This window comes from Scomber scombrus, chromosome 11 (assembly GCF_963691925.1).
Source record: "Scomber scombrus chromosome 11, fScoSco1.1, whole genome shotgun sequence".
Taxonomy (NCBI): Eukaryota; Metazoa; Chordata; class Actinopteri; order Scombriformes; family Scombridae; genus Scomber; species Scomber scombrus.
This window is the reverse complement of record NC_084980.1, coordinates 30294460-30309248: the sequence shown is the minus strand read 5'-3', so window position 1 is coordinate 30309248 and position 14789 is coordinate 30294460.

Here is a 14789-nt window from a genome sequence, read left to right as displayed (position 1 = left end):
TGCATAATTTCTCTGTGGCATAATGCAGTACTTTGAGGTATTTGTACTTTAACTTATACTTCACTACAATTTAGAGCAAATTATTGCAGGCCCACATTTTACATCCTCCACACTAAAGTCCAGTTCATTTCGGAGCAATATGAAGCTCAGTTATTACTGCTACAAACGTTTACCTCACAATTTGACATGTCGCCCATTTTTAACATCAAGATCTGATATTGTGACTGTCTGAAAGTAAGGAAAAGCATAATAGGTCCCTTTAAACCCAGACACCAACAGTCAGTCGCTTCACCCCTCACCTACAGATGTGTTGGTACTCTTCCAGCTCAAAATAAACTTAATTCCTCCTAAAAACAATCCAGTTAAGATCAGTTGTCTCGTCTATACCTGAATCCCTTTGGTATGTCACAGAGTAAAGCAAAGGAAGTGTGAAAAGATCAATTTCTGCTTATTCTACAAAGATATTCTCAACTGGCTGGGACAAGTTTGTTGGTCCCCTCCCCTAGAAAAGAAATAACTAGATAACAGTGATTTTCTTGACTTATTGTAACACACGTCTTCAGTCATTCAGCCTGAACCTGGACCACAGAAAGTAAAGGAAGCAGGTTAAAAGTAAAGGCTTGTAAGACCGTCTCTGTGTAACTGAAAACAACAGCAGACCCTAAAACAACTGTTAGTGACATCAGCAACAACCTCCAGAGGGCAGGAGTGAAGCTATCAGAATCTACTGTTCGCAGAAGACTTCATGAACAGAAGTATAGACGCTACACCAGAAGATGCAAACTACTCATTAGCAAAAAGAATAGGAAGGCCAGGATGGATTTTGCCAAAAAAGTACAGAGACAAGCCTCAAAACGTCTGGGACAAAGTTTTATGGACTGATGAGACAAAGATTAACCTTTACCAAAGTGATGGAAAGGCTAAAGTTTGGAGAAAGAACGGATCTGCTCATGATGCATGGCTTCTTCTGGGACTGGCTCATTAATCTTCATTGATGATGTAACACAGCAAAATGAACTCAGAAGTCTACAGAAACATTTTGTCTGTCAATTTAAAGAAAGATGCAAACAAACTGATTGGGAGATCCTTCATCATGCAGCAAGATAATGACCCAAAAAACACTGCAAAAACAACAAAGGAGTTCATCAGGGGCAAGAAGTGGAAGGTTTTAGACTGGCCAACTCAATCTCCAGACTTAAACCCTATAGAGCATGTATTTTACCTGCTAAAGTAATTGCAAGCAAAGGATTTGCAGCTAAATATTAAGTCTTATTCACTTTAATCTATTTTAAGTCTATCTCTTCCAATACTTTTGCTCACCTAAAAATGTGGTGTCCCGTTACAAATAATGCTATCTCTAAGTTGTGTATCAGATTCAGATGTGAATACCTGGAAATAAAAGCTGAAATGTTGATCTCTTGTCTCATATTCATCTTTTGATGTCAAACCCAAATGTTTTTAGTCTACAGCAAAAATAAAGAAATTGGCCTCACTGTTCCAATACTTTTGGATGGGACTGTAAGAACATAAAAACATGAATATACATGTATATAGAACAGACATTAAACATTGGTACATTACAACAATGCCATCCTAAAGAAGGATTTTTAATGCTGACTCAGCTGTCGACAGTAATCTCTACAGGAAATGCACTCCACAGTTTGGAGGTCCTGACAACAAAAGCCTGATCCTCTCTGGTCACCAAACTGGACCTGGAACCAGCTAGAAGTAACTGGTCAGATTATCTAAGACCACGTTCAGGCTCAGAGGATGTTGAGAGGTCTGAAGATCTTCCACATTCACACAGGCGGACCTTCATCTGTCCACAGTGATGAACACAAACATCTCTACTTTCACTGGCAGTGGAAATGAGCAAAGGAGAGGAAGGAAACAGCTGCAGGCTGCATCTGTACTGATATCCAACATCAAGAGTGCCCTCTAGTGGAGGCTCCTGTTAACCTTCAGCCATCACTGCAGGTTGTTATAAACTGTTTCAAGTCCAACTGAAATCTTATTTAATCATCTGTCTTTATGATAATGGTCATATCGTCGTTTTCATAGAAAAAGCTTTACATTTTAAAAAAGCCACTGTACTTTACCTGCTCAGCACCAAACAGACAAACAGACCCAGTTATCTGTAAACTAGCTGGTGAACATAGTGGAGCATTTAGATGTTTCCCTCAGGAGTTGGTAGAGAGTAAAAACAGAGCTAACAGAGAGAATATTAGACTTTACATTCAACAGATGGACAGAAGCACGATGAACTAATGAATGATGATGTTGATCAGTAACTGCTGGATGTGGAAATAAGCAGCTATATGTTAACCAGTTCAACATGTTAACTTAAATCTGATTATATGACAGAGTCACGCCCGCCGATAGGGGGGGACAAACGGGTCTGTTGTCCCGGGCCAAGGGTAGGGGGGGGGCCCAGAACTGGGCCCACATTAAATTATGGAATAATTTTTTCAAAATAGGCCTATTTGTGGAAAAAATTGTTAATAAATTTGTAATATTTGAGTTACATAAAAGCTTTTAATTGTTTTCTTCCTAATTGCTCTTGAAATAGTGGTCAAGAACCCCCCCACCCCCAACACAAAAATGGTTTGGCCACTGATCAAAATTTGATGTTGTCATTTGAAGTTCAGTACGCTAAAAATGTCCGGTCAGCCCAAGTCCGGTGCTCAGAAAGGGAAAGAAAAGAGAAGAAGAGAAGAAAAAGAAAATAGAGGTCTTAGAGATTTTTCTAAACAAATATTTTAAAAAAGGTGGTGACGGTGAAGCTGGAACTAGTAAAGTCAACGTAGAGCAAGGTAAGAAACAGCTCAGCCAACGTTTACCGGCAGCCTTGTAACGTTACCTAACTGGCCAGCTCTAATGTTAACGTCCATTAGCTTGTATAAAAGCCTGACACACAACACGTTATCTCTGACAGAAACAGTTGAGTTTGGTAGCTCCGTCAGAGAGGAGAGAGATCCAGCTGCAGTCAGGTGACAGAGAGAGTGATGCGGGAGAGCTGCCCCGCAACGGAGGGACAGAGTCAGGCTACCGGTGAGAGAGAAGAGAGAGTCACAGTGGAGCGGGAGGGGCTCGCCGCCCCCCGCAGAGAGTCTGAGCAGGATGGATCAGAGACTGATCAGACATTTAATTTCAGCGATCCTGCATTATGGCCCATTAAAATGACCGAGTCTGATAGAGTAGGAGTAGGAAGAGCAGAGGAGAGGCAGTGTCGGTTAGACTTAAACTACATGTAGTTGAACTACATAGCTTAACTACAATTAGCTGTAACTTGCTGGTATTTAAACTACATTCATATGTTGTGCTGCGTCAAGTATTTCAACTACTTTTTGGGTCATTTTTTGCAGTTAAACTCAATTTACGAACTACAATTTTGGTCAATAATATGAAATATTATTATTTTATTTTTTTAAGATTTTGTTGGCATGGACGCCTTTATTTAGCAGCGTATGGCATGTGCTCTAACCACTCGACCACCTGCACATGAAATATTTTTTATAAAAAAAAGACCTATATAATATAAATGTTGTTTAAAATTTTTTTTGGAAAAAATGCATGAATCATGTCATGACATGCCAACATTGTTGTTCAAGACACACTGATCTAGAATATGTCTACCTCTTTGGGTTTTTTATTACATTTTTTGTAGACTGATTTACATTTCTGATTGTGGGTATTGGGGTAGGATTTTCATTTTCTCTTTATATTACCCAACATGTCTATAGATTACCCAACATGTCTATAGATTACCCAACATGTCTATAGATGACCCAACATGTCTATAGATTACCCAACATGTCTATAGATTACCCAACATGTCTATAGATGACCCAACATGTCTATAGATTACCCAACATGTCTATAGATTACATGTCTATGGTGAACCTACAGTATGTTGACCAGCTTTTTTTCTTTAAAAAAATTAAACTGAGTTGAGAGGCATATTCCTGCTGGAATGTGAATTTTAAGGCTATTATATTTAGTTTCATATACACCACATGTTGATTTATTTAACGCTGAGTTAAATGAGTATAATGAGTATAAGTAGTTGCTAAAGCTACTTTTTTTTAGCTGTAGCTTTACAAACTACATTTCTCCAGGAGTAGAAATGTAGTTTGTTCAAACTACTGCCAGGCTGAACTACATGTAGTTTTACAAGCTATGCTTGCAAAGTAGCTTCCCCAATGCTGAGGAGAGGAGAGGAAGAGCAGAGGAGAGAAGAGGAGAGGAAGAGCAAGGGAAAAGGATAGATCCGGGTGCATGGGGGCCCATCTAAGATTATCTCGTCCCGAGCCCAGGCAAGACTGTCAGCTGGCCTAGTTACATTACAACATTGGCACCCAACTACAACGCTGTGGGCTGAGAGGGCACAACATAATCTGCGACCCCACCCACCCTTGTAATGACCTGTTCAACTCCCTGCCAAGTGGACTGTATCAATGAACTGAATGCTTCAAACCTCACTCACTAGCACCTTATTACACTGAACAAAAATATAAACACAACACTTTTGTTTTTGCTCCCATTTTTCATGAGCTGAACTCAAAGATTAAAACATTGCCTAAATCTGTGTTAGTGAGCACTTCTCCTCTGCAGAGATAATCCATCCCACCTCACAGGTGTGACATATCAACATGCTGATTAGACAGCAGGAATATTGCACAGGTGTGTGTTAGGCTGGCAGCAATCAAAGGCCACTCTGACATGTGCAGTTTGGCTTTATTGAGGGGTCAGAAAACCAGTCAGTATCTGGTGTGACCACCATTTGCCTAACCCATCTCCTTCACATAGAGTTGATCAGGTTGTTGATTGTGGCCTGTTCCTGCCAATATCCAACACTTCACACAGACATTGAAGAGGAGTGGACCAACATTCCACAGGCCAATGTTTTAGATCTTTGAGTTCAGCTCATGAAAAATGGGAGCAAAAACAAAATGTTTGCATTTATATTTTTGTTCAGTGTATTACACTATGCAATGGCACCTTACCAGTATGTCATAGACAGTATATGAACCTGGAAAAGAAACTGCACTGACTGACTTTACCAATAATAAACTGGACTGAGAAGGAATGAACTGGAATGGGTTTTTTTTGTTTAATTTTCACTCTTTGTACAGTACTGCCTTTACAACACTTATTGCTAATTTCGTTGTACATTGCTCTACTATGTATGATGACAATAAACAGTATTTAAGAATTTGGTGGGTTGGAGCAGCACATATGGTTTACTTTATTTTGTCATAATAGTATGGTGAAAATAAATTAAATATGATAGAGTATGTGTTTCAGGTAATATTCCTGTAAATTCTTTAATCAATTTTGTTGTGCATTTAATGTTTCATACACTATCAACATTTTTTATATATTTAGAGTGGAGTGATGGGTATTTATCTTTGTTATGTGTGTCTTGTTTAAGAGCATAATAAAGAAGGGAGGCTCACACGGAAACAGCTTAAATAAATGAATAATTTATGAACAATGGCTAAACTGAACACAATCAAAACCCAAATAAAACCAAACCGAATACCTGAAAGGCACCATTCTTCCAGGAGGAAGAGAGAGAGAGCCATCCAACCTTCCCACCAGACATTTCCACCGATCAGTGCACTGCCTTCCTGAGGCCTGCACTATGAAGCTGGATTTTCTCTTATCAAGGTAACTTCAGGGTTAACCCTGGGTTTTCCATCCTACGACGCTGGTTCACTTCTTACTGAGGTAAATCACCATGGTAACTTAAGCTGAGCGGCTAACCTGCTCCGGAGAAGGTTATGTTCTGGATAAGAGATCAACGAGTATAAAACCACCGCCTCTTGGAAAATGGCCTGCCCATTCTTAGAAGATCCTGTCGACATTGGCGCACGGATCGTGAGAGGAGCGCTTAGAAGAAAAGAGTTTTTAGGAATAGATGCAATTTTTTAATAGACCAAAATATATTTTTTTTAAATAATCCTTGAGTCACATGAGGGATATTATTCTGTATATTATACAGTTGGTTTTACATCCTGAGATCAAAGGGTCAGGGAGCATAATAACTTTATTTATTTATTGTAATTGTAAAAAATTGACGAAAAGATATATTTGTAAAATAATCCTTGAGGCACATGAGGATATTAGTTTGTAATACATTTGGTTTGACATCATTCACTGAAATGGTTGAAGCGCATAATAGGTTTGTATTTTGAATGTTGAATATTAAAATAAACTTAATGTCGCAACGAAAGGAAGGGCACTGAGGAAGTGCTCTGCCTGACGCATCTGTGCCGTAATAAAGTGAAATTGAGTGATCAGAGTGCTGTCCGTTTATATTGTCCGATAAATTAATATTGTATAATCTCACAAATGTACGCATTAACAGAGTCGGCAATGTTCTGCCAGCATTCCTTCCTGGCTTTTGCTGCAGCAACAGTGTTGCTTTTGGCCTGATGATGTGTTTGAATTCTTCATATTTGTGAAGAATAATTGTCTGCTCCTCCATGGTAAAGTAGGATGCTCTGCAGGGTTTCTCCATGTTTGCGATTGGTCAGACGCTGCAAACACCTTTAACCCTTTTATGTGAACGCGCACTGATCAAGATTGGAAAACCCAGGGTTGAATTACCGAGTTGATAACCAGCTTCGTAGTACAGTTTATCAGGATTGCGAATGTCTGAGTAACTCAACCCAGGTAACGGAGAGATATCCAGGGTATGTTAATCCAGCTTCATAGTACAGGCCTCTGGACTTCTTCAACTCTAAAATCAACACCATTCACCAATAACTGGCCTCATCCACCTCCTCCAACGATCCAACCTGGATGATCACCACTGGCCAATCTCTCATCAGCTCCCTCTCCGATTTCACCCCAGTATCAGAACACACCATCTCTGAACTCATCCGCAAAGCCAAAGCCACCACCTGTCAGCTTGATCCTCTTCCCACCTCCCTTGTCAAAGCCTGTCTGCCATCCATTTCGCCCTTGATCACCAACATAATCAACTCCTCCCTCACCACTGGCACTGAAACCCCACTCTCAAACTGGCTGCTATCACACTCATCCTGAAAAAACCCAGTGCTGACCCAACAGACCTTAACCTTTACCGGCCCATCTCCAACCTTCCCTTCATCTCCAAAACACTTTCAATCCGGTTTCCGTCCAAAACACAGCACTGAAACAGCCCTGGGCAAAATCACTAACAACCTCCTCTGTGCAGCTGACTCTGGACTACTTACCATTCTCATCCTCAGTGCAGCATTCGACACCATCTCCCAGGATTACAGCCACACCCGCACCCTCCGCTCAACCTCTGCTGGTCTATTAACCATCCCCACATCACGCCTCAGAACTATGGAACTCCCTCCCCCCACACATAAGACAGTCAGACTCAGGGACGGACTGGCCATCTGGCATACCGGGCATTTTCCCGGTGGGCCGACGTGCTATTTGGGCCGACAGTCCCGACACTTTAAAAAAAATGTATATTGGTCTGACCGGCCCATAAAACCAGTAGTAGCGGCCCGATTGACACTGGGCTGGCCCAATCACATTGTTAAACACTTTCGCTTTGGTCCTGCCTGCGTATTGAATTCGGCAAAAAAAAGTTATTTTTAAGATTATTTCTTTAAATCTTTAACTCACTTGCTTTTATTTTGAAAGCGCAATACAGCGTCTTGTCACCAAGCCCCAGAAGCGGGAAACACAGGCAGCGGCCTGCAGCTGGCGACAGGACACAGGTTAAGATAAAAAGACAGCAGCAGCTCAGTTTAAGTGATTTCTTTCTCATGGGGAAGGAAAGAAAGAAAGGAAATGTGAGTTGGTAATAATTTTGTCCAGAAGGATAATTATATGTTCTGTCTAACTTTAGGCTTGTTGATGTTAAGCTGATGTTGTGATTCAACAACTAGTACACTCTGCTAGGTAAACGTTGTTACTATTAACGTTACTAGCCAACGTTGGCTGGCGAAAATATGGCAGACTTTCTAAAAGCGATTTGACATTAAATACAGTATGGTTGTAAAAGAACATGATTTTTCTATGAACGTAGCTCATGTAACTTGAAAACAAGTAATGTTACACATCTCCCACAACTAGAAAGGAGTTAGTGTTTTTCGCTTGTTCTTGACATTCCCATCATCATTCCCGAAAAGGTGTGCGTTATCGAATGTAGTGGGCCGATCTGGTCCAAAATGCCAGGGCCGATTTTTTTTTTTTCACAACATTCAAATCCAAACTCAAAACACACCTGTTCTAACTTTGACACTGTGCACTACACTTGTTTTTAGGTTGATGTCTGGTTTTAATAATGTTCGTTGTTTTATTCTCTGTTTTACTCTCTGTAGGGTGACCTTGGGTGACTTGAAAGGCGCCATCAAATAAAATGTATTATTATTATTATTATTATTATTATTATCTTGGAATAACCAGGCTTATAAAGGCTCCATCAGAGGGAATCTGTACGGAGGAAAGCAGAGGCAGGCCAACACAGATACTGTCATAAGGCCTAAGCCTGTCACAATCATAGACTGTTAACAAAGTATTGGACATAGCCACCATGATGTCACTCATTGGTTTGTGGACTCCTGTTTTGAAGTCTTGTGTTTGCATATTGACTGTCACCATCTTAGATTTCTGGAGCCAGAAGTGACCATATTTGGATCAAAGAGTAGAGCTCAACTCAACTTTATTTATAAAGCACTTTAAAACAACCACAGCTGTCTCTGTGCTGTACACAAATAAATAAAACAACACAGGAACATAAAACAATTAACAAGAAATAAATACTAAAATAATTGTTTATTGTTTTTAAAACTAATTAAAAACAATAAAACAACTAAAAACAAACCATAAAACACTAAAACAGGAGCAGAGTCTCATGCATAGTTTTAAGACGAGTTTTAAAAACGGACAGTGAGGAGGCTTGTCTAATGTTAAAAGGAAGCTCGTTCCATCATTTTGGAGCAGCAACAGAAAATGCTCTGTCCCCTCTGAGCTTCCGCTTTGACCTCGGTACCTCCAGGAGCAGCAGATCAGCTGACCTGATGCACCGAGCAGGAGCGCGGTGTGGAAGGAACTCAGAGAGGTAAAGCGGGGCCAGACCATTTAAAGATTTACAACAAATAAAAAAAATAAAAGAATCTTAAAATGGACTCTAAAATGCACAGGCAGCCAGTGGAGGGAAGCTAGGATGGGAGTAATGTGCTCTCTCTTACGTACTGAGCTGAGAGAAGTAGAGAGAATGTTATCTTCCATTGTTAAATGTGTTTCGGCGGGAATACATTTATTAAAAGCTACTTTGCAAGCGTAGCTTGTAAAACTACATGTAGTTCAGCCTGGCAGTAGTTTGTAAAGCTACAGCTAAAAAAAAGTAGCTTTAGCAACTACTTATACTCATTATACTCATTTAACTCAGCGTTAAATAAATCAACATGTGGTGTATATGAAACTAAATATAATAGCCTACAAAAAATTCACATTCCAGCAGAAATATGCCTCTCAACTCAGTTTTATTTTTTTAAAGAAAAAAAGCTGGTCAACATACTGTAGGTTCACCATAGACACGTTGGGTAATCTATAGATATGTTGGGTCATCTATAGACATGTTGGGTAATATATAGACATGTTGGGTAATCTATAGACATGTTGGGTAAAGAGATAAATATATAATTATATAAACACAAAAGTAGAATTTCACTGTTTATTTTACAAAATCTTTGATTTATGGTTGATCAGAAGAGCCTTATGTGTTAGAAATCAAATGTTTTTATAGTTGTTGCAACTATCGTGCAGCATTGTACAGTCTGCCTGCAGTGAGAATGAAGGACCTGTGGAAGCGCTCCTTCTTACACTTGGGGTGTTTGAGTCTGTCCCTGAAGGAGCTGCTTAAGGCCTCACAGTTTGATGCAGAGACATAGACCTTCAGGTTCTGTCAGTCCCACTTCTTAGGAGCTTCTGGTTAGAGTATTGTAGTGTTACCTCATGTAGTTTTAGTCCAGACCTCCTTTAAATATAATGACTGTACCATCATCACACAGCCATGTCTGCTCCATCATCTGTAAATCTTTACACTAATAGCAGGAATGACACACACAATGTCCCATTAACAGTCTTTATTGGACTAAAGCTGCTTCTCAAACATATGCTCACATACAAGTTATAAACTCCATCCAGGCTTTTAAACACATCTACATCACTGCAACAGACCAACACACACAACTTACATGTTACTGTAATGTTCTTGTTCTTATTTCCTCCCAATCATTCTAAATAATGGGAATATTTACACCAAGTGAATGCTGCCCTTCTGAGCTGCCGTACATGCGAGCAGTGATAGAACCGTAGCACGTAGCACCTGGCTACTGGTGTTGGTGATAGCCTTGTTACAAGGCAACCGTACATGTAAGAGTAGAAAGGAATGCGTTTGGTTATTAACAATGACTAATAATTATCATAAGAAATAAAATAAAAAAATCCATACTAATGTTTAATATGGGGCACCACTGGGAAAAAAACGGAACTATAACCAAACTGTCTGATTAGCCTTAATCAGTCATAAAAGTAGAAAAAGGGAAGGTGTGAACTCTGAGCTCTGACTATTTTGATCAGCCACTTAGATAAATAAATAGCCATTTATTGTCCCCATAGGCAAGGCAGTTTTATTTATATAGCGCATTTCATACACAGTGGCATGATGCTTTACATAAAACAAACATTTAACAGAAAATTAAAAAAAACAAAACATGGAATTTGAGAAATAAAAATAAAACCCAATCATAGTAAACACATACATACCCCCCCCCCGCCCCAACACACACACACACACACACACACACACACACACACACACACACACACACACTGTAGCACTATATATATATATATATATATATATATATATACATATATATATATATATATACATATATATATATATATATATATACATATATATATATATACATATATATGTATATATATATATATATTTACATATATATATGTAAATATATACATATATATGTATATATATATATATATATATATATATGTATATATATATATATATATATATGTATATATATATATATATATATGTATATATACATATATATGTATATATTTACATATATATATGTAAATATATACATATATATGTATATATATATATATATATATATATATATATATATATGTATATATATATATATATATATATATATATGTATATATATATATATACATATATATATATATATATATATACATATATATATATATATATATATATATATATATATATATGTATATATATAGATATACATTCAGGAGGGCTGGGTCCATATGAGGTTATTGAGTGCTGAGATGGCAGACGGGACCAAGCTCTTGCTGAAGCGTGCCCATCTCCATCTCAGAGTCCTGTATCTGCAACCACACGGGAGCAGCGTGAAGTGATGGTAGACAGGGTGATCTGGGTCGTTAGTTATTGCTTCCACTTACAAGCTGAGTGCTGTTTCCCCTTCTGCACATTTCATACGTGCTCATTGTACACACTCTATGGTCACACCATTTCTGAGAAATCAGGCTGATTCTCTGCAGCAGCTACTTCCTCCTCATAAAGAATAAAGAGAACGTGATGTTTGTCACAGAGAATATAAAGATAGAAACCACAGAGCGCTCTGAAACATTTCTGCAGTATACAAACAGGAAGCTGCTGCAGCAGTTTCTTCCCACAGTAATGATTTACATGTTTGAGTGTTGTAAGTTATTTGATTATTTTACAAAAGGTTTATTTTAGAAGAAATAACACTTCCCACCAGGTAGGTTGTATTGGTGCATTAATGCTGGATATCTTTGAGTTTTGGACTGTTTGTTGGACAAAACAAGACCTTTGACGATGTCATCCTGTCCCTCAGTGATACTTTCCACCACTACTGGTGTAAATGTCATTAGTTTTGCAGGTCATAAACCAAAGTACTGGCATATTAAAGTTTTGACCAGATGATGGTATGAGATAAAAAGGCAGAGGATCAAATGTATTATAATTCATCCTGAGAGAAACATGAATGTGTGAAAGTAATTTCTTGACAACCCATCAAAGTGTTGTTGAACTATTTCCTAGAATAAGTGAAAACTGTGTGCTCAAGGTAAAGTCAGAGGATTCATGAATTTCTGTACAACATTTTCAAACCAGTTGAAACTCTTTTCTCACCTCTGACCTCTGTCTGAAGAAGAAGACCACAAGCTGAATGCTGTTTCCTCTTCTGCACATTTCAAACGTGATCAATATACACAGTTTATGGTCACACCATTTCTGAGAAATCACCCCAGTTCAGTCCAGCAGTTACATCCTCATCTGAAAGGTGGAGTTTGTCCCTCAGAGAGAATATAAAGGTAGAAAGCACAGAGCGCTCTCAGAGCATCACAAACCTTTCTGCTGTAAGTACACTGATTCTGTTTTATTGTTGTTTTTCCAGATTAGAGCTGCAGGGTCTCTAAACTCATTCAGGTCAACATGATCTTAGTGAAGTGAAAGATCAAGATATTCATGACTGTGTGTGAGAGCACTGTGGCTGCAGATGTTTCAGAGAGATAAAGAGAGTTTCTTGCTGCTGTTATAACCAAACTGATGATGTGAATCTCCTTTGTTGGACGTCACTGTACAGCTGCAGAAACACAAAGAACAGCTTCAACCTGCAGGAAACTCAAACCAAACATAAATCAGGTAAGACCTCCAGTAAAATCATTAGAAACACTTGTCTCTCTCTCCTGTCTCTGTTCTACTTTTTTACTAGTTTAGTATTTTATCTTTCCATGAATGTATATTTAGTAAATACTATCAAACTTTATAAGATGTGGATGCAATTTATAAAAATTATAATTTACCTACGACTATAAGATTTAGAGGCATCAGCTAAATGTTTTTCACAGCATCTAAACTGAATGAGAGTCTCTATTGTGTTTTACCATATATGGTCACTCACTCACTCACTCACTTACTCACACTCACACACACACACACACACACACACACCCGCGCACGCACACACACACAGGTTTCCATATTGGCAACTTTTAGATAATCAAATGTGGGGACCACACAACAAATAACATACAGTATTATTGTATTTGTTAAAAAAAACTGTTTAATCTACAACTAAGTAGAATCAAAAGATACAGTAATACATTATTACTGTATCAGTACTACAGTTCTACTGTGTCTTTAAATTAAATGGTTATTGTAATAGTAGTATTACCACAGATTTTGATGTTTGACTTATTCTTATATATTTTCTTCGGTTTGATAGGAATATTGGTGTGATTGTGAGTATTAACAGATGATGCAGTGAACAGATATATCCATTCATGTACATAGGATTGAAAGAGCAGTGAATTATTTCCTGGATATGTGCTTACCTACATATCATACATTCTTTAACTTACAGTCAACCACCCAGCCTTAAGTAACTGCTACCCAATAAAGCTACTGCTAACAACTAATTGAAATTCAAGACAGTCAACTCAAATAGCAGAATTCAAGTTTTAATGAGTAACTGACATTTGTGGCTATTATTGGCGCTTCAGAGCCAAACAGTGTCATGCAAAATGTTCATGATTTTTAAAAGGTAGGAAATTTGTGTTACCAAAAGTGAAAACCCCTTTGTGATTCCTCATGTTGTTTAAGTCCAGACTTCCTTTAAATATCATGACTGTACCATCATCACGCAGCCAAGTCTGGCCCATAATCAGCAAGACACAACAGTTAATGTTCTTATCAACATTTTGGCTCCATAGGATAAATCCATCTACCGTAAAACCTGGTGTATAAGTCTCAGTCTATTTTGAGGGTTGTCATGCTGGGAAAACACTTTTCTATTAAAGACTGGTTTATTTGAATGCACCAGTAGTTATTCATTCATAAACACATATGTTTATACTCCAAAACTTTCTCAATTTACTTTTATTCATTTCTTTTTTTTTCAACTGAACTGGACCGCTATGTTAACTCATAGCGGGTTCAGGTTAGGTTTTAAAAGAACATATTAACTTACATATTTAATACAGTCTTGCTGTGTGTTTACATACTGTATCTAATACTCAATTTAAGAGAATTTAAGGCTCTTAAGACTAAACCTAGCCACTGCCACTACGAGCAATCACGATGCATCATGTTGAACTCTCGAGTTAACACGGTCACTTGTTAACCTAAACATGGCCTAACGTTCAACATAGCATACTCGCTGTGCACAAATAGACTACTGTACCCGAGTCGCACCTCAACATCAGTTTGGTCTGTAAATACTGAAACATCACAGCAGCTAGTGTCTGAAATACTTCTGATCAACACACAATCATTATAACGTACAACATACAGCGGTAACGGCTCTATTTTCATTAGCTGCTGAGACAGCTGGATCATGCAGCGCGTGCTTGATATTGCTATTTGTAGGACGTTATAGTTCATAAGTGTAGACGCTCACATCGTTGTGTTTAAAGTTATGGTTATTTTCATAGTTATTGTTCTTAGTGTGGATGGGAAAGTGAGGTGCGTCTTATACACCGTCTTATACACCCACTGAACACTGTTCACGCACTCTTTCTACCGATACTTCAGACGACAACATGTCTTCTATGACTGAAGTAGTTTGTTAGTTAGTTTGATGAATACATTTTATGAAAATCGACATTGTCTTCTCATCTATTATTTACTGTAGAAATTCAGAATGTATTACTTGATGATCGGCTGAAACCGACTTCCGATTCATATGCTGTTGTCCATTTTTTCCAGTTCACACTGAGCA